This window comes from Pituophis catenifer, unplaced genomic scaffold, assembly GCF_029215685.1.
Source record: "Pituophis catenifer annectens isolate HBS135680 unplaced genomic scaffold, rPitCat1.0.hap2 SCAF_10, whole genome shotgun sequence".
NCBI lineage: Eukaryota > Metazoa > Chordata > Lepidosauria > Squamata > Colubridae > Pituophis > Pituophis catenifer.
In genome coordinates, this window is record NW_027256890.1 from 9768715 (window position 1) to 9791680 (window position 22966).

Sequence of the window (22966 nt, forward strand, 5' to 3'; positions counted from 1 at the left end):
GATATGAAAGCCAGCTGGGTGACTTTGGGCCAATCACCAGGAGACTGTGAGTTCTAGTCCCACCTTAGGCATGAAAGTCAGCTGGATGGCTTTGGGTCAGCCTTTCCCTCTCAGCCTAACCCACCCTCACAGGATTGTTGTTGTGGGGAAATTAGGAAGAAGAAAACGTGCTGGGTATATTCACCGGCTCGAGTTACTTGTAAAAATTAAATAAAGGCAGGATACAAATCAATCCATCAATCAATAAAAAAAAAAAATACTCATGGTACAGATCACTGTGGATTTAATGGAAACCCCTTTCAAAATTTAACGGAACATTAGCAAAAGAGCCTTGGTAGTACAGTGGTCTAAGGCACCCTGTTATTAAGCTGGTTATTAAGACCAGCTGCCTGCAATCACTGCAGGTTCGAATCTCGCCAAGGCTCAAAGTTGACTCAGCCTTCCATCCTTTCTAAGGTAGGTAAATTGAGGACCCAGTTTGTGGGGGCAATAAGCTGACTTTGTATAAATATAAAAAAGGATGAAGGCTATTGCTGAGCGCATTGTAAGCCGCCCTGAGTCTCCGGAGAAGGGCGGCATATAAATCAAATTAAAAAAAAAAAAAAAGGCTCCCATGCTTTTAAAAAACAAGTTCAACATCGGTTTGAATCCATGCTGTTTTTCCCAATATTCTAATTTTACCCCCTTTCCAAGGTCCAACTTTCAACCCCTTTACGGAACAATTATCCAGCCATTGCACACACACACACCTTTTTCTCCCCCCCATTTTCGACTCCGCTTCCAGCATTTTCCCAGAGTGATGTTCAGTTTTATAGCCAAACTTGGTATCACCCTACAGGCTTCAACCCGGTTAGTTAGCGTTTTTTTGGGGTGGGGGGGTTGCCAAGCACAACCAGGCAGACAGGGGTCTGGTGATAGTGATATAAAAACCATTCCTCGCTGCCCAGCCCTTCCCCCCCCCCACTCCTCCAGACCCCACTGAGCCGAGGCTCATAATGGCTGAATGGCAAATGTGCCTCTCTTGTGCCTTTCCGGGCACTTCTCTCGCCCGCCCGCCCCGAAACCCTTTCGCAAGGCGACATCTGCTGCGGGAGTTGTTAACGCTAAGCCTTCTCGTAGGAGGCACAAGGATTTTCCGCTTGGGGCAAACCCCCCCCCCTCCCCAAAGGGCTGTTTGGAAAGAGGAGGAGGAAGGGGAGAAAGGAAGAAGTCGCAATAGTAGAAGTGGTTACAGAGGAGGAGGAAAAGGGGGAAGAGGAGGAGGAGGAGGAGAACGAAGAGGGAGATTAGAAGCGGTGGTGGTGGGAGAGAAGGAAAAGAAAAAAGAAGGAAGGTCGTCAGGGAAGTAGTGGAAGAAGAGAATGAGGAAAAGGAGAAATAGTAGCGCTGGGGAAGGGGGATGGAGAGAAAGGGGGAGAAAGAAAGAGGAGAAAGGAGGAGAAGGGTGTGATGGTGGAAGAGAAGGTGAGCCAGAAGGAGAAAGGGAAGTAGTAATGCTAGAGGAAGAGGAATAAGGAAGGGAAAACCCTCAAAGGGCTGTTTTGAAGGTGGGAAGAGAGAAGGGAAGGGAAGGGAAGGGAAGGGAAGGGAAGGGAAGGGAAGGGAAGGGAAGGGAAGGGAAGGGAAGGGAAGGGAAGGGAAGGGAAGAGAGAAGAGAAGAGAAGAGAAGAGAAGAGAAGAGAAGAGAAGAGAAGAGAAGAGAAGAGAAGGCAGGAAGAAGGAAGACACAATAGTAGTGGTGATGGTTATGGAGAAACAGGAGGAGGAGGGAGAGAAAAATTAGCAATGGTGGTAAGGAGGAGAAGGAAAAGGGGGAAGAGAAGGAAAATGAGGAGGAGGAGGAAGAGAAGCGGTGATGGTAGAAGAGAAGGAAAAGATGAAAAGTCATAGTGGTGATAGTGGAAGAAAAGAACAAGAAAAGGAAGTAGTGGTGAAGGAGAAAGAAGAAGGGAGAGGAGGAGAGACAGGGAGAAAGAAGAAGAAGGGGAAGATATGATAGTGGAAGAGAAGGAGAAGGAAGAGGAAGAGAAGTGATGGTGGTAAAAGAGAAAAGAAAAAAAGTCGTAGCAGTAATAGTTGGAGAAAAGAATGAGGAAAAGGGCGAAATACTGGTGGCAAAGGAGAAAGAGGAGGAGGAGAGAGGAGAAAGAAGAAGGGGTGATGGTGGAAGAGAAGGAGAACCAGGAAGAGAAGTAGTGAGGATGGAGGAGGAGGAGGAGGAATAAGGAAGAGAAACCTCACAGTGAGTAGGGCAAGAGGTTTTCAAAACTCCAAAATCACAAGCTACTTTTCTGGAAGAGGAAGAGTAGGAAACGAAAACGAAGGAAGAAAAAGCGGTGGGGAAAAAAAAAAGAGGAGAGGTGGTCATGTTGGTGGTGATAGAAGAAAGAAAAGGGAAGTAGTAGTAGTAATGGAAGAGAAGAACGAGGAGAAAGAAGTGACGGAAAAGGAGAAGGTAGAAGCAGTGGCGATGGCAAGAGAAAAGAAGGAGAAAGAGGTGGCGATAGAGGAAGACCACAAAGAAAGGTACGGTGGGATGGCGGCGCTTCCAAAACTCCAGACCCAACAACAAGCGACTTTTCTCTACCTTCAAAAGATACCCCACCACCAAGAAGGGAAAGACATCTAGAAGTCCCACCGCTCACCTCACTGCCGAGATGTTCTCCACGCCATTTTCTCATCCACCCTTGGAAGAGAACCCAACAAAAAAAAACACAAGAGCAGGGAAGTCAACTCCAGAGGGTGGGAAGTCAACCACCCAACTGTAAGCTCCAGAAATCCAAGAATGCCTCCACACACACACACTACGCTTCTTTCCCGCTGACCTATTTAGGGCCGTCGGACCACTCGCCACACCGCCAGGTCCACGCGGCCAGCATCGTCCCAAATGTGGGCTTCAAGGAATGAAGGCCACCAAGCTACTGCCGCTGCTGCTTCTTCTTCTCCTCCTTGGGAAGACACACCCACCTCAATCTAGTTAAAACACTGTTTACAACATACATACCGCCCGGTTTTCCAACAAGCCCTTTGAAGATATTAAAAATCTTTCAGCCAGTCGTCGTCCCCCTCCACACTTACCAAGAAAAAAAAAAAAGTTCAATTAAAAAAGAAAAAAGAAAACTCCCAGGATATTAAGCAAGCCGATTCCACGTTCCCAGTTTTTAAAACGAAGCAAGCAAACAAAACAAACGAAAAATACCCAGGCTGCCAATTTCTCCGACGTTGGGAGGCACATTTTGGAGAAAGCTGGAGAAATTTTATTCCACTGATCGTTTAACCTTGTTAAATCAGATATAACGTGGTCGTCCGTCCGTCCCCCCACCATAGAAAGACAACTTTTTCTGAACACCTGGTTGACACAGGAATGTTGGTGTGTTGGGAAAGTTATCTTTCCAACTTTATTATTTTTTTTAAAGAAACAGGTCCATCGTTTAAGAAGTCAACCATGCAAAACCGACTTGGAAGGTCCTCCTCAAGCAAGCTAGGAACACCATTAGAGCCCACCAACCAGCCTTTTAAAAAAAAATGAAGCTTTAGTGGCCAACTTTATTCTCTAGAAATTCTCTTTATTTCTTTAGAAAGCTTTAGCTGCAAAATTGATTCTCGCTAACAAGCCCTGCTATTTTTTTCCTAAAGGAACAGAGAAAAGGAAGAAAATCTGGAACTTTTTAAAGCTCAGATCCAAAGACGACAATGTTACTTTTATAACTGCTTTTGGTTATCCTGGTTTGTATCAGTCCCAAAGCGGGATTGTAAATCCTAGATCATAAGCCAACATGGTTTGTCTTAACCCCTGTGGGGTATATGTGCATTAGTCAGCACTGCAATTAATTACTTCCAGCAGGATTGGCAATACAAGTAATTGACAACTGTTGAGAGGAGGCCAAGTTCTTTCATTTATGGGCAACTGACACTACCAAGACAGAAATAATGCACAAAGACTCAAGACCCATATATTATCTCCTTATAAAACTGCAGAGATTCTTTCCACTTTCTAAACGCCTCTCCTTAATACTGTATCAGCCATGCCGAATAGCCAAAAACATTCTAATAAATTAGCATTTAACCATCAGAAAAATGCAATTTGATTCTCTTTCTATCTTCCTTCTTTTTTTTCCTCCCCTCAAAAACCCACGAGAAACATCTATATAAAAGGAGGAAATTTTGAACAAGCTTTTTTTTTCATTAGATCGAAATATATATATATATATATCCTGCCTTTCAAACACCAAGCCGACAAAACTTGAGATTTTGTTGTTAACTTTAGGATAGTCCCCTTTCTCTTTACCAAAGACAATTTTTGGGGGGAGAAATTGAAAGAAAATAGGCAGAGAACCACTTGTTTTTGTTTTTTTTAAATGGAAAGTTACAAACTCTTCGGAGAAGGCGATTGGTAAACCTACTAACAAAACCAGAAAAGTGCCAGCTGGTAAAACAGATAAAGGGGGGAGAAAAATCTTGCTACAAGACTGGTGAGCTGCCATTTCTGGTATCCTCAAGTTTGAAAGTAGTTTGAAAAGTTAGAAAAAAAAAACCTAACTTTTCCCCTATTTTTCGAAACGAAATCAAAGTCACGGAATTCTACGTCTTCAAACTTTTCAAGTTTTCTCTTGCAAAATATCCTCTGATTAGCTAGAGACCTCCAATGGCATGGGGTTTTTTTCTCATTTTTTAAAAAAATGACATGTTCTCTCTCTTTTTTTTTTTTTAAATGGCCTTTCCTTAAAGGTGACATGGAAAACACACACACATATATAGACAAACTCAACCATCCAAAAACTAATATGGTCTGTCTGTTTTTCCAATGCAAACCTTGAATTAAAAAGATATATATATTAAAAAAATCACACTTCCCCGATTTGGAGTGAGATTTCCTGTTTGGAAAAGCTAAACGAGAAATAATACATCGGAGGGAGAGGGATGGTTTAAGAAATATGAAAATACAGCTATAAATAACCAGACAATCAATAGTCTTACTCTGAAGACCCTCTCCCTAGTCAAGTCTCTCACCGTAGGGTTTTTCCTCGCCCATTTTGGGAGAAGGGGGCTAGCAAGCCCCCCCCCACCTCCCACAAGGCGAAACAGCTGCAAGCTTGAGACCCACACTCACAAAAATACCCCCTAGGTTTCTAGTCCCTTTGAATCTAGGAGAAATAAGCTCCCCCAGATCTTTAAACAGAAGAGAAAAGAGAGAGAGAGAGAAGGAAGAAGCCATGTGGGCAAAGGTCAAACTCGGGGAGGGAATGCAGGGGGTCCCCGGTCAAGAAGGGAGTGGGGGGGAGGGAGGGAAAAGGTCGTGGAGACCTTCACCTTTCAAGCCCACCGGGGACGAAATGAAACGTCCCCCCACCCACCCAAGGGAAGGAAGCAGCCAACCTTCCCCCCTTGATTTTGCCTATCCAAAGGTGGGCAACTTTCTTTATTACATCCGTCTGTCCGTCCTTCCTTCCAGCCACAAACCCACCCACCCACCCACTCAAACCCCACAGCTGTTTTCTTCCACCACCACCCCCTCCCCAAACTCAGAGCAGCAGCAGGCTGTGCAAATACACCCAATTTGCAAAAAGACCTTCGCAACTACCTGGCCAAGCAGGAACCCCAACCGAGGGGTGGGTGGGTGAGTGAATGGGTGGGTGGGTGGGTGGGCGAGTAAGTGAGTGGGTGGGGAGGGTGGGGAGTTCCTTCCCAAGGGAGGGGGGAGGTTGCTCCTCTCTCCTTCCCCTCCCTCCCTTTCCTGAAGCAGACCCCCTCCCCAAACCAAGACAGCTGCGGTTAGCTTTGCTAATGGGTCGCACGCCCCTTCCCCACCTCCTCCTCCTCCTCCTCCTCCTCCTCCTCCTCTTGCTCCCGGGAGGCCCGGGGGAGCCCCACAAGGGCAGCGCAGCAGCGCAACACACACGCACAAAAAAAAAAAAACACGCGCAGACACGCGCAACCCACCCACATCCACACAAAAGAGTGGAGGCAAGCAGGCAGGCAGGCGTATTCCCCATTCATTCATTCATTCGTTCATTCATTCATGCGCGCGCGCAAGCCAAAGTTTTTCTGTAAGTCCGTCCTGGGGACGCGCGCGGGACACGGGACCCCAACTTGAATTTAATTCTTGCCTAGGCGGATTCTTGCACTCGCCCCCCCTCCCCAATTCATAATTTTTTTTTATTTAAAAAAAACCAAAAAAACACACACACACCCCAATTGTTCTGGGCAGGAGGAAGGAAAGCTGCCCCATATAGCCGGATTGCATATTGGATTTGCAAAAAAAAAAAAAAAAAAAAGCAAAGCGCAAATTTGCAAGCGCTCCCTCCGCCCCGGGATATTGGGGCGGGGGGTTGGTTGGTGGGTGGGTGGGTGGGGGGTGGTAGTAGTAGTGGCAGCTGCGAGTCCTTTGTGTGTTGCGCTCCAGCAGGCAAAGGAAGGGGTGGGGGGGGAGAAAAAAAAAAGCGCAGGACTCGCACCCAGCGCCCTTGCCCGGGGAGGGGAGGGGAGGGGAGAGGGGAGGGGTACCCCTGCCCTGCCTTGTGCCACGCAGCTCTCTCTCTCTCTTTTTGCAAGAACCCGCGTGCATGCATGCATGCATGTATGCAATTCCCACGTCCACCCACCCCCCCAAGCGCGTGCACACTTTACACACGCGCGCGCGCAGCCTGGCTGGAAAGGGAAGACCCCCCCCAAAAAAAAAATCCCACCCACCCCATATTTCCCTCCCCACCCACCCACCCAAGTCCCAATGGTGTTGCTTACCTTTGCAAAGGCATCGCTCCGGTCCAGGCTCGGCTTCCACCCCCCCCAGCCGGCTTGCGCGGGCCCCCTCCCCCGGGCCCCCCCCGGGCCCCCCCCCAAAAGCCGGTTTCACCGCCGCGCGTCTCCCATCTCACCACCTTCCTCCCAGCGCCATCTTGCAAGCTTGTGACGTCGGGAAGCCGCGCTCACCCCTGACCCATATTTGAATAGAAGCCAACGGGGGTGGGTGGGTGTGGGGGGGGGAGAAAAAGGGGAGGGGGAGAAGAAGGGGAAGGGAGGGAGGAGGAGGAGGAAGAGGGAGGAGGGAGGGAGGGGCACCCCAGCCAACCAGCTAGCTTTCTTGCAAGGAGCCCCCCCCCCCCCAAAAAAAGCCAAGGATCGGGTCCTCTTTTTTTTTTTTTGCATTGATTTGGGGCTGGGGGCTTCGGCTCCGCTTGGCTTTTTTTTTTTTTTTGCATGCATGCAAGCGGGCGGTGGGGTCGAGGGCTGCAGCCGCCCGGCTTTGCAACCCCCCGAGTCGAAGGGAGCGGGGGGGGGGGTGGGCATGCTTTGGCCGGCGCGTGCACGCCCACCTACCCACCCACTCGCGGAACATACACGCGGGGCTCCGACCACGCCTCCCCCCCCTCCCCTGTCCTCTCCATCCCGGCAGATCTTGCTTGCCGGGCGTGCAAAAAGAAAAGGAAAAAGAAGGAAAAAGAAAAGAAAAGAAAAGGAAAAAGGAGGGGTGGGGGCGAAGAGAGAGAGGGGGGGTGAAAGGGAAAGGGGATGCGCGGCGGGGGGGGAGGCGTTAATTGGCAGGCTTCTGATGGGGTTTCTCTCTGTGTGTATCTCTCTTTCTCTGTCCCTCTCTTTCTCTCTCTCTGTCCCTCTCTCTTTCTCTCTTCTCTCTCTTGCTTTCTCTCTGTCCCCCTCCCTTACTCCTCTCTCTCTCCTTCTCTCTCTCTTTCTCTGTCCCCCCTCCCTTTCTCTCTCTCTCCTCTCTCTCTCTCTTGCTTTCCCTCTGTCCCTTCTCTTTCTCCTCTCTCTCTCCCTCTCTTTCTCTGTCCCCCCTCTCTCTTTCTCTCCTCTCTCTCTTGCTTTCTCTCTGTCCCCCCCTCCCTTTCTCCTCTCTCTCCTTCTCTCTCTCTCTCTTTCTCTGTCCCCCTCCCTTTCTCTCTCTCTCCTCTCTCTCTTGCTTTCTCTCTGTCCCCCTTCTCTTTCTCCTCTCTCTCTCTCCTTCTCTCTCTCCCTCTCTCTCTCTGTCCCCCCTCTCTCTTTCTCCTCTCTCTCTCCTTCTCTCTCTCTGTCCCCCCCCTCTCTCTCCTCTCCCTCTCGTTCTCTCTCTCTCTGTCCCCCCCTCTCTCTCCTCTCTCTCTCGTTCTCTCTCTCTCTGTCCCCCCCTCTCTCTCCTCTCTCTCTCGTTCTCTCTCTCTCTGTCCCCCCCTCTCTCTCCTCTCTCTCCTTCTCTCTCTCTCTCTATCCCCCCTCTCTCTCCTCTCTCTCTCCTTCTCTCTCTCTCTGTCCCCCCCTCTCCTCTCTCTCTCCTTCTCTCTCTCTCTGTCCCCCCTCTCTCCTCTCCCTCTCGTCCTCTCTCTCTCTGTCCCCCCCTCTCTCTCCTCTCTCTCTCTCCTTCTCTCTCTCTCTGTCCCCCCCTCTCTCTCCTCTCTCTCTCGTTCTCTGTGTGTCACCCCCCTCTCTTTCTCTCTCTGTCCCTCTTTCTCTCTCCCCACTCTGTGGCTGCGCTCCCCCCTTCCCGGGGTGGGGGGGGTGTCGGTTGTTGAAAGAGGGACACGAGCGCTAGGGTCACCTGCGCCAGAATTGCGGCCGGCTGGTGGAACGGTGCGCGTTTCCTTTGGCTTCGCTGGCTTGGTCGCTTGCGGAACCGGACGGGCATCTGGGTAGGCGTGGGTGGGTGAGTGGAGAACTGTTTGGGGGTGGTGACTGCTGGAGAAGTGAGGAAGGGGGGCGGGAAACGAGACAGCTCAGGATGCCGCGCAGGAACAGACCGGCCTGCGCGATCCGGAACTCCTCGGAGTAAGAGGCGTGATGGAGGGCAATGAAAGGGTTTTACTCTCTCGGCTTGCAGCCTTTACAACGAAGTGGATAATGTTGGTAAAGGAAGGAAGGAAGGAAGGAAGGAAGGAAGGAAGGAAGGAAGGAAGGAAGGAAGGAAGGAGAAAGAGTGAGAGAAAGAAAGAAGGAAGAAAGAAAGAAGAAGGAAGGAAAGAAAGAAAGAAGAAAGAAAAAGAAAGAAAGAAAGAAAGAAAGAAAGAAAGAAAGAAAGAAAGAAAGAAAGAAAGAAAGAAAGAAAGAAAGAAGTTGATATCCCACAGATGAGTGGCACTCCAGTTCCCATCACACCCAGCCAGGGCATTCGGACTCCAGCTCCCATTACATCCCCCCCCCCCCAATCTGGGGACTCTGTGGTTTGTCACCAAGCTTTCCTCAACACCCACCCACCCAAATATGCCCCTAAAGATCGGGGAAGACCATCTGGGTCTAACCTTAAACTTTCAACACAGTTCTAGATCCTTCGGAAGGAACTCTTAAATTCCACAGACAGGATGTGTCTGAGCCAAGCAGGGAGACCACATCTGGCGACCCTCTCCTCTCCAAACTTTGGCCCAGAGTTGTTAGTTCGGAGAGAGATCTCAGCCGCTTAACATCTGCTTTTTTGGAACACACTTTTAGGTTGTTAAGCAATCCTAAGAATCTTGAGCACAGCTTTGGAAGGAAACTTGGGAAATGAGGTCAGTTCTGTCTGTGTGTCGTGACCCCCCCCCAACGCCCCCCCAATTCCCCCCAAAACCCAATTCCTGCCAAATGGATTTTGAGAGGGAAAAGATTTGGGCTGGGGGGGGGGAGGAGGGGGTCTGCCAAATTCCAGAGGATACTTTTGTGCTTCCAACAACTTTCCTCAACTTGATGCCCTCCAGATGTGATGGCTGGCTAGCTCTGGCAGGACTGACTGACTGGGGAATTCTGGGCTTGATGATGGTTCTTGGATCACATCTGGAGAAGAAAGAGCCAGCATGTGTGTGTGTGTGTGTGAATCTTCATTCACAGCAAAAAAACAAAAAAATTAAAAAAAATTGCAGGATCCACTTCCAAGGTGGAACAAGGATGACAAATTCAAAATATCTTGAAAGGGAGCGTTGGCTGGCTAGCAAACTAACCAGGATGATCAGCCAGGAAGGTGTTATTTTAAGGTAACAGAGGGTTTATTTATTTATTTTTTAAAAGGTTTTTTTTTTATTATTTTTTAGACAAACAGACATTTAATACATCGGTCATTCCTTCCGTGTGACATCTCGGTGTTGTCTCCAAAAATTCTTCTTTTTGTTGCTTTTCTTCTGACTTCATTCTCGCCCAGTCCATTGCAACAGTTCATCGCTAACACAATATTCTAATCGTAGCACTTTTTACACATAACTATTAATTTAGTTATTGGTATCTCTTTTCTAACCAATGGTAAAATTGAGTCCATGTCTTAGAGCCTTGGTAGCACAGTGGTCTAAAGCACCCTGTTATTAACACAGCTGCCTGCAATTACTGCAGGTTCGAATCTCACCAGGCTCAAGGTTGACTCAGCCTTCCATCCTTTCTAAGATAGGTTAAATGAGGACCCAGTTTGTGGGGGCAATAAGCTGACTTTGTATGAATATACAAAAGTATGAAGGTTATTGCTTAATGCATTGTAAGCCGCCCTGAGTCTCCGGAGAAGGGCGGCATATAAATCAAATTAAAAAAAAAAGAAAAAAGCATGGGTCAGCAACCTGCGGCTCTGGAGCCGCATGTGGCTCTTTGGCCCTTCTGCTGTGGCTCCCTGTCAGGTGATCCCACCACTGGCTGGCCCTCCCCTCCCAGTCACTCCTCGCCTGGCCTGAGATGGATGGAGAAGCGGCCAGGGCAGAGACAGAGAGATACAGAGAGAGGGAGAGAGAAAGAGGCATAGAGAGATAAAAGAGAGAGGGAGAGAGGAATGGGAGAGAGAGATATGTCAAAAGGATTTTGTGGTTCCCGGTGTTTTTTTAACAACTGGTTCTCTGCCCTAATGACCGCTGGGTAGGCGTGGCTAGGGGGGGTCATGTGACTGGTGGAAGGGAGTGACATTGAGTTGGCCACACCCACCAAGGTTTTGTGGCTCCCGGTGTTTTCTTTTCTGTGGGAAACGGGTCCAAATGGCTCTTTGAGTATTTAAGGTTGCAGACCCCTGTCTTCAAGTATTCTGACTCTTCTCTTTCTTTAATCATCAAAGTCAATCTATTCATTTCTGCACAGTCTAGAATTTTTAAAAAAAAATTACTTCTCCTTCCAAAGGTATTTTCTCTGCTTTCCAGTGTTGTGCATAAACAATCCTTGCAGCTGTTATCACATGTATGATCAAATAAATATTTTCTTTACTAATTTTTTCAGGGAGGATACCCAAGTAGGAACAGCTTCTGGTTTAAAATCAATACGTTGCTGTATCGTTTCTTCCAGCCATATCTTCATTTCATTCCAATCGTTTTTCGCTTCTGGACATGTCCGCCACATACGGGTAATATGAACCTGGTAACCGGTGACATTTCCAACATTTGGCTGATTTAGCTTTAAACATTTTTGCCAGTTTCTCAGGCGGTGAGGGTTTATTTTTGATGGTTTTGCCAAAGCTTTTCAAGTGTGGTGTTCTTTTTTTAAAAAAAGAAAAAAGTGCCCCAAATTGCTGACATTAGGAAAACAGATCATCATCACCAGTGTTTAGAATTGTGGTGTCCTTGGTGCTCTCAGAAGTTGTATTTCTTGCAGACGTTTCATTACCAAACTAGGTAATCTCATCAGTGTGGTAAGGAGTGGGGTTTGCTCTGATTTTATACTCTAGTAGCTTCCCGTGTTGGTGGGAGTTCGATTAATTAGGAAGATATTTTTTTCTTATCATCATTGTTTGCTTCCTTCCTTCCTATTATTCTTCTCTTTCTTACTAGCATCTATCTCTTCCCACTTATGACTATAACTATGTTGCTTCTATCTTTCAATTATATTGTTTTTATTTGTTTCCTAGTACGATTTGATAGCTTATTAGTAACCTTCACTATCACTAAGTGTTGTATCTTTTTATTCTTGATGAACTTATTTTATTCTCCTTATGTACACTGAGAGCATATGCACCTAAGACCAATTCCTTCTGTGTCCAATCACACTTGGCCAATAAAGAATTCTATTCCATTCCATTCCATTCCATATTTTCTGTTCTGTTCTGTTCTGTTCTGTTCTGTTCTGTTCTGTTCATTTTCTAGTCTACTCTATTCTGTTCTATTCATTTTCTACTCTACTCTACTCTACTCTACTCTACTCTGTTCTATTCATTTTCTACTCCACTCTATTCTACTCTACTCTACTCTACTCTACTCTACTCTACTCTATTCTATTCATTTTCTACTCCACTCCACTCCACTCCACTCTACTCTACTCTACTCTATTCATTTTCTACTCCACTCTACTCTACTCTACTCTACTCTACTCTACTCTACTCTACTCTATTCATTTTCCACTCTACTCTACTCTACTCTACTCTACTCTACTCTACTCTACTCTACTCTACTCTACTCTACTCTACTCTACTCTACTCTATTCCCTCTCTTCACAAATCCTTTCAGGTCCAGCCCTATTTATTTATTAAATTTGTATAGCCAACCCTCTCAGCCAATTGACTGCGCATCTTGCAACAATTAAAATAGCCTCGGAAACAAAAAAAACGAATCCAGAAAAACAAACATACCCACTACCAGTAAACACACACCAAAGAGAGAGAGAGAGAGAGAGAGAAATGACAAATAAGTAAAACCAAGCCTTTTTCCACAAAAGATTCCTTCCCTTTGGCCTCAAGCCTTCCTGGGTTATAACTGTAAAGTTTGGGGTGCTTTTTTGTAAAAAAAAAAAAGAAAAGAAAAATATTTTGTATTTATGGTGTGTTATGCTTCTTTAAGACTAAAGGTAAAGATTGCCCTCGCACATATGTGCTAGTCGTTCCCGACTCTAGGGGGCGGTGCTCATCTCCGTTTCAAAGCCGAAGAGCCAGCGCTGTCCGAAGACGTCTCTGTGGTCATGTGGCCAGCATGACTCAACGCCAAAGGCGCACGGAACGCTGTTCCCTTCCCACCAAAGGTGGTCCCTATTTTTCTACTTGCATTTTTGTGTGCTTTTGAACTGCTAGGTTGGCAGAAGCTGGGACAAGTCACGGGAGCTCATCCCGTTACGCGGTGCTAAGGATTCGAACCGCTGCACTGCCGACCTTCTGATCGACAAGCTCAGCCTCTTAGCCACTGAGCAGGTAATAAAACTAGGAGAGTTTCTAAGAGCCAAAGTTTCGCTCAGGTCTTATCTTGCCAGGAACATTACTTTGACTGTTCACTTACTGTGGCCCCCAATTTTGTTTGACCCAGATGTCTTCTATTCCAACCTCCCTGTCCCCCCCCCCAAAAGGATTGTCCAGGCAAATAAAGATAAGAGATGGACCAATAATCTGTTGTGAGAGATTTGACCTTTAGCTTTTTTTGCAACATACATAAACAGAAAAACCAGGAGCTAGAAGGCAAAAATCCTACATGAAGCCCACAGAAATTCCTAGGAATGCCACCTCTCGAGCTCTCCGCCGATCTTCTGGAAAACATGGAATTAAAATTGTATTTATTTCCTCTTTTAAAAAAATTAAATTTATATGAACCCCCCCGCTCGCTATCCAATGACTCTGGCCAGCTTACAAAGCTGTAAATAGTCAAAAACAAGAATTCAAAGATTAAGAATATTGAAATAGTGGTGTCCAACCTTGGCCAGTGTAAGACTTGGGAACTTCAATTCCCAGAATTCCAGCGCCACAGCTAGGGAATTCTGGGAGTTGAAGTCCACACGTCTTTTAAGAGTTGTCGACTTTGAGAAATGCTGCTTTAGGGAGGAAAGGAGGTGTTCAATTCATTGACTCCTTCTAGCAAACAATTCAGAGATTAAGCACATTAAAACGGGTTGGCCTTTAAGACTTGGGAACTTCAATTCCCAGAATTCTTGGCAGCTGTAAGACTTGGGAACTTCAATTCCCAGAATTCCACAGCCCTGGCTAGCTGCAATTCTGGGAGTTGAAGTCCACATGTCTCAGAGTTGCCCATTTTGTGAAATGCTGCTGTCCAATCCATTGACTTGCAAATTTACAAAGTTGAGTAGGCTCATTATCTCAAATCGCTTGCCACAGCTGATGTTGGCTGGGAATTTGGGCTGGGTTCTCCCTGAAGAGAAGAGGATGCAAAATAATTCTAACCACCAAAGACAGAGCTTAATGAACTAAATTAGCTGGATTAATAAGCGTTTAGCACGCAGCTTTAAGCAGTTGACGATCTCAAGAACTCCGCTATCCGTTGGGGGACTCCTGCTATCAAAATGCCTTACGCAGCTTGTGGACTAATGCATCTCTTCCTGCTTCCTTCAAAAAAGATGTTGAGACTCTAGAATGGATTCCCAGCCAGTAAGTATGTGTGTATGTGTGCTTGCACCCTGGGAGTGCGAGATGATATTCCTGGGGGTGGGTTTAGAAGTTTCAAAATGATTGTGTATATGCATAATTATATGCATATAATTATTTCTTTTTGTAAGGGGTGCAAAAATCTATCAGAAGCGTTCTAGAGGTGTGGGGTATTAGAAAAAGGTTGGGATTCTCTGCTGTAGAAAGAGTGCAGAGGAGAGCAACAAAGATGATTAGGGGGCTGGAGGCTAAAACATTTGAAGAACGGTTGCAGGAACTGGGTATGTCTAGTTTAATGAAAAGAAGGACCAGGGGAGACAGGATAGCAGTGTTCCAATATCTCAGGGGCTGCCCCAAAGAAGAGGGAGTCAAGCTATTCTCCAAAGCACCTGAAGAAGCAGCAATGGATGGAAACTACCCTGTTTCCCCGAAAATAAGACCCAACAGGAAAATAAGCCCTAGCATGATTTTTCAGGATGCTCGTAATATAAGCCCTACCCCCAAAAATAAGCCCCAGTTAAGATCGTCAGCAGACGGAGGCGTTTAGTACTGTATTTTTTTTTTAAATTTGATTTATATGCTGCCCTTCTCCGGAGACTCAGGGCGGCTTACAATGCGCTAAGCAATAGCCTTCATCCTTTTTGTATATTTATACAAAGTCAGCTTATTGCCCCCACAACTGGGTCCTCAATTTACCTACCTTAGAAAGAATGGAAGGCTGAGTCAACCTTGAGCCTGGCGAGATTCGAACCTGCTGTAATTGCAGGCAGCTGTTCTTAATAACAGGGTGCTTTTAACTGTACTACCACTGTACTACCAAGGCTCGTATTTTCCCCCCAAATAAGACCTAACTGGAAAATAAGCCATAATGTTTATTTTAGTTTCTTTTGGAGCAAAAATTAATATAAGACCCGGTCTTATTTTGGGGAAAACATGGTAAACAGGGAGAGAAGCAACCTAGAACTAAGGAGAAATTTCCTGACAGTGAGAACAATTAATCAGCGGAACAATTTGCCTCCAGAAGTTTTAAATGCTCCAATCCTGGAAGTTTTTAAGAAGAGGTTGGATAACCGTTTGTCTGAAGTGGTGTCGGGTTTCCTGTCTAGGCAGGGGGTTGGACTAGAAGACCTCCAAGGGTCCCTTCCAACTCTGTTATTTTAGAAATCCTCCATGTTTGGTTTATTGCTTGGCCAGCCCAAAACTTGTTTTCCTCTTGCTTTCACCCACCTTCGTGGAAAAAACGAGCATCCCCGATATTTGATCATCTTCTAAAGATGATTTATTGGCAACAAGAGCTGCCAACGGGCCTTGATAGAAATTTCATTTCGAGAACATCACTCTGGAATTGCTGGCTGGGGCAGTTTTCTCGCCTTAAGGAAAGAGAAGAAAATGGGATTAATTCCAAAAAAAAAGCTGTAAGGGGGAAATACAGATAGATGTGAGTTTGCAAACGCACGCGTGGGGGCTGGGCTAATGAAACCCCCGAAGGGTTGCAGGAAGCATGCAGAGATTCCTGTGGTCTTCACAAGGAAGGAACTGCATGGGGACTAATTCTCTACCTTGGAAAAAATAAATGAATTCTGTGACATCCAACTCAGTTGAGGGAATGGATAGCAATAGCAATAGCCCTTAGACTTATATACCGCTTCACGGTGCTTCACAGGCCTTTCTAAGCGGTTTACAGAGTCAGCCTCTTGCCCCCCCAAAAACTGGGCCCTCAGTTTATTCACCTCGGAAGGATGGAAAGGTTGAGTCAACCTTGAGTCGATCAGGATCGAACTGCTGACAGTGGGCAAAATTAGCCTGCAATATTGCATTCTAACCACTGCACCATCAAGAAAGGGAGGGGAGCGAGGGGGGAGGGAGGAGGGAGGGAGGGAAGGAAGGAAGGAAGGAAGGAAGGAAGGAAGGAAGGAAGAGCAATAGCAATAACTACACTGAAAAAAATAACTTATGATCGTTTTTCGCACTTACAGCCATTGCTGTAACATCATCAGGGCTAAAAGGGGATGGGGGGGGAAAACAGGGTATTCACAGACCCCCCCTAAAAAAAGGACCCTTCGCACCAAACATTCAAGACAGAAAAAAGTCAAACTTCATCCATTTTTTGTATCTCCACGGAGAGAAAGAACTTTCCAGAAAACTGAATGATTAAAACATGAAATCTTTGCTTTCCTGGTAATGCTTCAAAGATTGATAAGGCATATGAGCATTCCTTAAGCTGCCGCAGGACTGAACTTTTAACTGGAACGTTAGTGGTGATTTTAACATAAAGCAACCGTTGCCATTAAAAAAATGATCAGAAGCGGAAACGAGGTGATGTGTCTTGCAACGCGGCAGCGATGGCCCAGAAGCCGTCAAGAGTTGAGAGTCTGAATTTGGAAAGAGCGAAAGAAAGTTGTCTGTGAAATATAATCTTGAAAGTTCTACACGAAATATAATCTTTCTCGCATGAACTCTGTGAACTCCAAAACGGAATAAAAAAAAATCTCATTCATCACTTCCTAATTTTGCAACCTGCATCTAAAATTTATGAGGAATCAAAATAAAAAAAAAAAAAACCCAAACCCCACACACTTCCTTTTTTCGAGGGGAGAAACATACAATTTTTGGAAGGATATTCCTGTGACCTACAGCTGCTGGGTTGAGTCATTGCGATTTCAGAGAATTCGCACTCTCACATGATGGGGTGAAAAAGAAATAGAGACAAAAACCTTAAATTTAGTTTTCCTTCACCCGTTTCCCAACCCTACCCCCAATTTCATTTTTTTTTTTTTTAAATTTGATTTATATGCCGCCCTTCTCCGGAGACTCAGAGCGGCTTACAATGCGTTAAGCAATAGCCTTCATACTTTTGTATATTTTATACAAAGTCAGCTTATTGCCCCCACAATCTGGGTCCTCAATTTACCTACCTTAGAAAGGATGGAAGGCTGAGTCAACCTTGAGCCTGGGGAGATTCGAACTTGCAGTAATTGCAGGCAGCTGTGTTAATAACAGGGTGCATTAAACCACTGTACTACCAAGGCTCCTTAGGTAGTAAAATTCTTGCTTTACTGTCAATATTTAGTTGATACCATTTACTGTAATGGTAGATTAATATTCTGACGATGTCAGCAGATGGCTGACGAAAATTTAGTAGAATAAAATTTTTAATGATTTTAAAATTTTTAGTTCAGGAGCTCGCAGAATGTCTGCTTCTTTCTTTACATACCTACATACATACATACATACATACATACATACATACATACATATATGTAAAGTATACATTCATAAATCATAAAATTAGCACAAGGAAAGAAACAGAACTCTTCGAGCAAATGACTCAGAAAACACCCGAAGGACCAGATTGTAAACTGTGCGTAATTAAGAATCAATCACACAATCGTATAAATGATGCTAAAGATAACGAGTAGGGGGGGAAGGCATTGCCTAAAGGTAGAATCTAGTATTAATGAATGGGAAGGAAGCTGACCTGTTCTTGAGAGAATCCTATGCTGATAGTCCTTGATTTACAACCATTCCATTAAGTGACCGTTGAAAGTTGGCACAGAAAAAAGATGTTGAGACTCTTAGAAAGAGTACAGAGAAGAGCAACGAGGATGATTAGGGGATGACCGGAGGCTAAAACATATAAAGAACGGTTGCAGGAACTGGGGATGTCTAGTTTAATGAAAAGAAGGACTAGGGGAGACAGGATAGCAGTCTTCCAATATCTCAGGGGCTGCCCCAAAGAAGAGGGAGTCAAGCTATTCTCCAAAGCACCTGAGGGTAGGACAAGAAGCAACGGGTGGAAACTAACCAAGGAGAGAAGCAACTTAGAACTAAGGAAAAATTTCCTGACAGAACAATTAACTTGCCTCCAGAAGTTGTGAATTCTCCAACACTGGAAGTTTTTAAGAAGAAATTGGACAAGCATTTGTCTGGAATACTATAAGGTTTCCTGCTTAAACTGGGCTGGATTAGAAGACCTCCAAGTTCCCTTCCAACTCTGTTATTCTGTTATTAAGTGACTCTATGCGTCCGGTTGCCCCTGCTTGCAAAATGGTTGAGGTCAAATCAAGAAATAAAAGGATGTGCTTTTAAAAAAAACAAAAAAAACTGTTCTGCTTAGCTTCTTACTGATCCCTGTCTTTCAAGGTCAAGATTCTCGTCTGCTGAATGGCTGAACCAGCACCCCTTCCCTCCCTCTCCCTCCCCCCTCTCCCTCTTTCTCTTTCTCTTACTCTCTCTCTCATTCTTACCCCCTCTCTCTCTCCCCCTTCTCTTTCTCTCTCTCTCTCTCATTCTTTGTTTCTTCCCCTCTCTCTCTCTCTTTCTTCCCCTCTTTGTCTCTTTCTTTTTTCTCTCTCCCCCTTTCTTTTTTTTCTCTTTCTCCCTCGTTTCTCCCCCTTTTTCTTTTTCCCTTTCTTTTTCTCTCTCCCTCCTCTTTCCCTCTTTCTCCCTTTCTTTTTTTCTCTCTCCCACTCTTTCCCCCTTTTTTCTCTCTTTCTCTCTTCCCCTTTTTCTCGCTTTCTCCCCCTCTTTGTCTCTTTCTTTTTCTCACTCACTGTCTCCCTTTCTTTCTTTCTTTCTTTCTTTCTTTCTTTCTTTCTTTCTTTCTTTCTTTCTTTCTTTCCTTTCTTTCTTTCTTTTTCTTTCTTTCTTTTTTCTCTCTCTCCATTTCTCTCCCTTTTTCTCTTTCTCCCTTTTTCTCTCTCCCCCTCTTCCCCTCTTTCCCCCTTTCTTTTTTCTCTCTCCCCCTTTTTCTTTCTCTCTTTCTCTCGCTTCCCTTTTTTCTCTCTCTCTTTCTCCCCCCTCTGTTTCTCCCCCTCTTTGTCTCTTTTTTCTCACTCTCTCCCTTTCTTTTTTCTTTCTTTTTTTTCTCTCTCTCTCCATTTCTCCCCTTTTCTCTTTCTCCCTTTCTTTTTCTCTCTCTCCCTTTCCCTCTTTCCCCTCTTTCTTTTTTCTCTCTCCCCCTTTTTCTTTCTCTCTTTCTCTCGCTTCCCCTTTTTCTCTTTCTCCCCCCTCTGTTTCTCCCCCTCTTTTTCTCTTTCTCTCTCTTTTTCTCTCCCCCACCTTTTTCTCTTTCTCCCCCCTCTGTTTCTCCCCCTCTTTTTCTCTTTCTCTCTCTTTTTCTCTCCCCCACCTTTTTCTCTTTCTCCCTTTCTCTCTCTTCCCCCTTTTCTCTCTCTCTTCCCCTTTCTCTCTTTCTTTCTCCCCTCCTCTTTTTCTCTCCCCACCCTCCCTGCCATCATCCCCGCCTCTGAGCAATGGGGAAATCACATGCTACTCCTTGGGCAAGGTTGCTAAGAGGCTTGCTGGGTTCAATTGGCTATCGCCCTCCACCGTTATCAATTGCCGTTGCCCTTCTGGTCTTGGTCAGAGCCCCCTCCCCGAGAACAACAATGACCTCCAAGCTGGCATAGCAGCATAGGGAGAAGTGGTGGGAGGGAGGGAAGATGCCAGCGATGCTCCAAACCGCATGGCTTGATACAACCAGAGAGATCTTTTGGAAACCAATCAACTTCTTGTAAGGCAAAAGGGGGAAAAAAAAAAGTTATTTTTCAGAATTCAAGCAACATTTTGGTTTGTTTGTTTTTTTAAAAGAAAAGTTCCCAGTCTTCTCAGTATTTAAGAGAAGGGGGGGGGGGAGAGAAAACAGCAAAAAAAAAAAAAAAGGAGGATGAATATTTTTCTTCCATTTTGGACGTTTCTACCAACCCCGTTCTCCTGAAACAAGCATGTTCTTTTAAAGGTTTGCAGCTGTGCTTTCCTAGACTTCCCAACTGGATAATCAGAAGCCTTTTGAGCAATTAAGTGTTTGAGCAGAGCAACCCAGCTGTTTGGTGACTGACAGGCTACAATGTCAGAGTTCTTTGATTAAACCCCAGATCTTGCTACCAGAGACCAGTTGCTCCTCTACACACAGCCAATATATATGCCTTCATTCACTTTCAAGCAATGTGTTTGCTTCAGTGGTGAAATCCAAACTTTTTTTTTACTACCGCTTCTGTGGGCATGGCTTGGTGGGCGTGGTGTGGCTTGGTGGGCGTGGAAGGGGAAGGATACTGCAAAAGCCCCATTCCCTCCCCACTCCTGGGGGGAAGGATATTGCAAAATCCCCATTCCCACCCCATTCTGTGGCCAGCCAGAGGTGGTATTTGCCGGTTCTCCGAACTACTCAAAATTTCCACTACCGGTTCTCCGAACTACTCAAAATTTCCGCTACCGGTTCTCCGAACTACTCAAAATTTCCGCTACCGGTTCTCCAGAACCTGTCAGAACCTGCTGGATTTTACCCAGAATTCCTGGGGAGGGCAAAAACAACCTTCCCCATCCATCCAGGAGGCCCTCTGGAGGCCCTCTGGAGGCTAGAAACGGCCCGTTTCCCGACTTCTGGTGGGACTGCAAGGCCCGTTTTTCGTCCTCCCCAGGTTCCAGAGCCTTTCTAGGACCCTGGGAAGGATGAAAACGGCCTTCCCCACCCCCACACAGAGGCCCTCTGGAAGCTGGAAACAGCCCATTTCCCAACTTCCGGTGGGCCCAGAAGGCCCCAAAATCAGCTGCTCGCGCTGGAGCTGAGCTAGGGCAATGCTCGCGTCCCCACAGATATGGCTCCGTGTGCCACCTGTGGCATGCGTGCCATAGGTTCGCCATCATGGGTATAGGGATTCCTGTCCAAGCCGGGGGGGTGGGGTGGACTAGAAGACCTCCAAGGGTCCCTTCCGACTCTTGTTATTCTATTCTGTTATATATTAAGGCCAGACCATATAAAGTGGTGTCTGGTGACCCAAGCAGAGAGTGAAACAAACCTAGTCAGCTAACGGGAAGGACAGAGCCCAGCTCCTCATGCAATATACATTAGGAAGGGAAAATAATTGACCAGTAAGTAATCCTCCATTTGCTCTGGGGCCAGAAAAAGTACACATTAGGGAGGCATTTATCCCAGCACCCCTGTATTTAGCGACCTCACGAGGTGCCTTGTAAATGCCCATTAAAGTCACACCGGCTGCTGAGTCACTGCAATTGTGTTGAAAATTTGCTCCGGCCTGAACTTACATCCACTTTATGTGGGGATGTGTGTAGATGGGAGGAGAGGGTTTTGTTGTGGCTCCGTTACCTGAGCCTGTGTCATCGGCAGGAGAGGACTCCGAGAGTGAAGGAGAGGAGTTGGCAAGGCCTCCCTCTCCAGGACCCTCTTCTCTGGCAATGCCTTCGGTGTCCGCCGAAGGGCAAGAGATAGGGCCGGGGCCAAGCACGTCCACGCAGCCGCAGATGGACATTGATGAGGGTAATGAGTCTTGGCTGGACCCACGCCAGCGTCGCAGAGATAAGCGTGCGCAACAGAAGAAAGGGCGTGCCCGAGATTAGGCTGAGTCACTGGACCACACCCCACAGGATGGCCAGTCAAACCTTGTGACGAACAAAGCTGAAAGCTTCCACGCCATTCTGCATTGCCGGACTTTTGACTATAGACTTTGCTGGATTATCTCTGGACTTGATTGACTCCGTAATTATTGAGCTGTTTCTTTTGATGTACCAGGAGTGGGGAGAAGTTATCTCTCCTCTTCGTAAATAATAAACTCTTGGCAGGCAGCCACTAGGTTGTTGCCAAGTTCCGTTATCATAAGGAAAAGGATTTTGCCGGCTGGTTTGGTCTTTAACTCTTGAACGTCTGTTGGTGTGTGTGCATGTGGTTGGGGACAGAACAGGTTTGCTCTGCATTCCGAATCCCAGCCCTCGATTTCCTTCAGAGCATGGATGGGTGTGTGAGGTCTTTTTAGCGTCAAAGGACGCATTAGAGACACTGCTCAACTTATGACCATAACGGAGCCTGGAATGATGGTGGTTAAGCCATTGCGGTTGTTAAATGGGTCACCGTGGAACCGGGCTTGATTTTACAACCTTTTTTTTCCCCAGCGGTCATGAAGTGAATCCATTTTTATCCAATGGATGTTTTTTGTTTTTGTTTTTGCCAGAAACTGGAAATAAACACTTGGAAACTCCTCATCTCCATAAGCCCCATTGCCTTCGAGCACTGATGATGTTACCTCGTTGGGTAATGCGACGTCTGCGAGAAAACAACCAAATGCAGACAGCACTAAGGAGCCTACAATCCTCCTCCTCCTCCTCTCCACACAAGCCCCATCCCTTTCTAGCCCTGATGATGTTACTGTTGTGGCTTCGTTACCTGAGCCTGTGTTATTGGAGGGAGAAGGCTCCGAACATGAAGGAGAGGAGTTGGCCAGGCCTCCCTCTCCAGGACCCTCCTCTCTGGCAATGCCTCAGGTGTCTCCTGAAGGAGAAGAGATTGGCCAGGAGCCATGTATCTCCTCACAGTCGGACAGTGATGGAGATAAGTCTTGGCTGGATCCACGCCAGGGTCGGAGAGACAGGCGCGCGCAGCAGAAGAGGAGGCGTGCCAGAGATTAGGCTGAGTCACTGGACCACACCCCACAGGGGATAAAAGGGGGTGAGGTGGCCATTCAGACTCTGTGACGGACAAAACAGACTACTAGCGAGTCACATTGTATCTTGAAACAACGTTATCTCCCTTGAATTTAATACGGACTGGACTTGACAATTCTTGAACTGGGTGTATCTTGTTTGGGTTTATCAGTTGGAGGAACAACCCCTCCCTCTGAGTAAAGTTCTTGGGAAGCAGCTACTGGGTTGCTGCCAAGCCTCTTATTGAAAGAATTTGTTGTCTGCCAGTTTTATTTAACCCCCGGCTGTCTGTTTGTGTGCGTGTGTGAGACGGGGACAGAA

General features: G+C 46.2%; 1 protein-coding gene across 1 annotated transcript in view; it reads right to left on the reverse strand.

The window, feature by feature from the left end:
- The window catches only part of UBE2L3 (ubiquitin conjugating enzyme E2 L3), a 161478-nt gene extending 154708 nt beyond the window's left edge, over window positions 1-6770 (reverse strand). The window contains exon 1 of the mRNA XM_070950839.1: window positions 6742-6770. The gene's annotated coding sequence lies outside the window, so the exon portion shown is untranslated. The remainder of the gene's footprint in view (window positions 1-6741) is intronic.
- Window positions 6771-22966: the final 16196 nt, after the last annotated feature.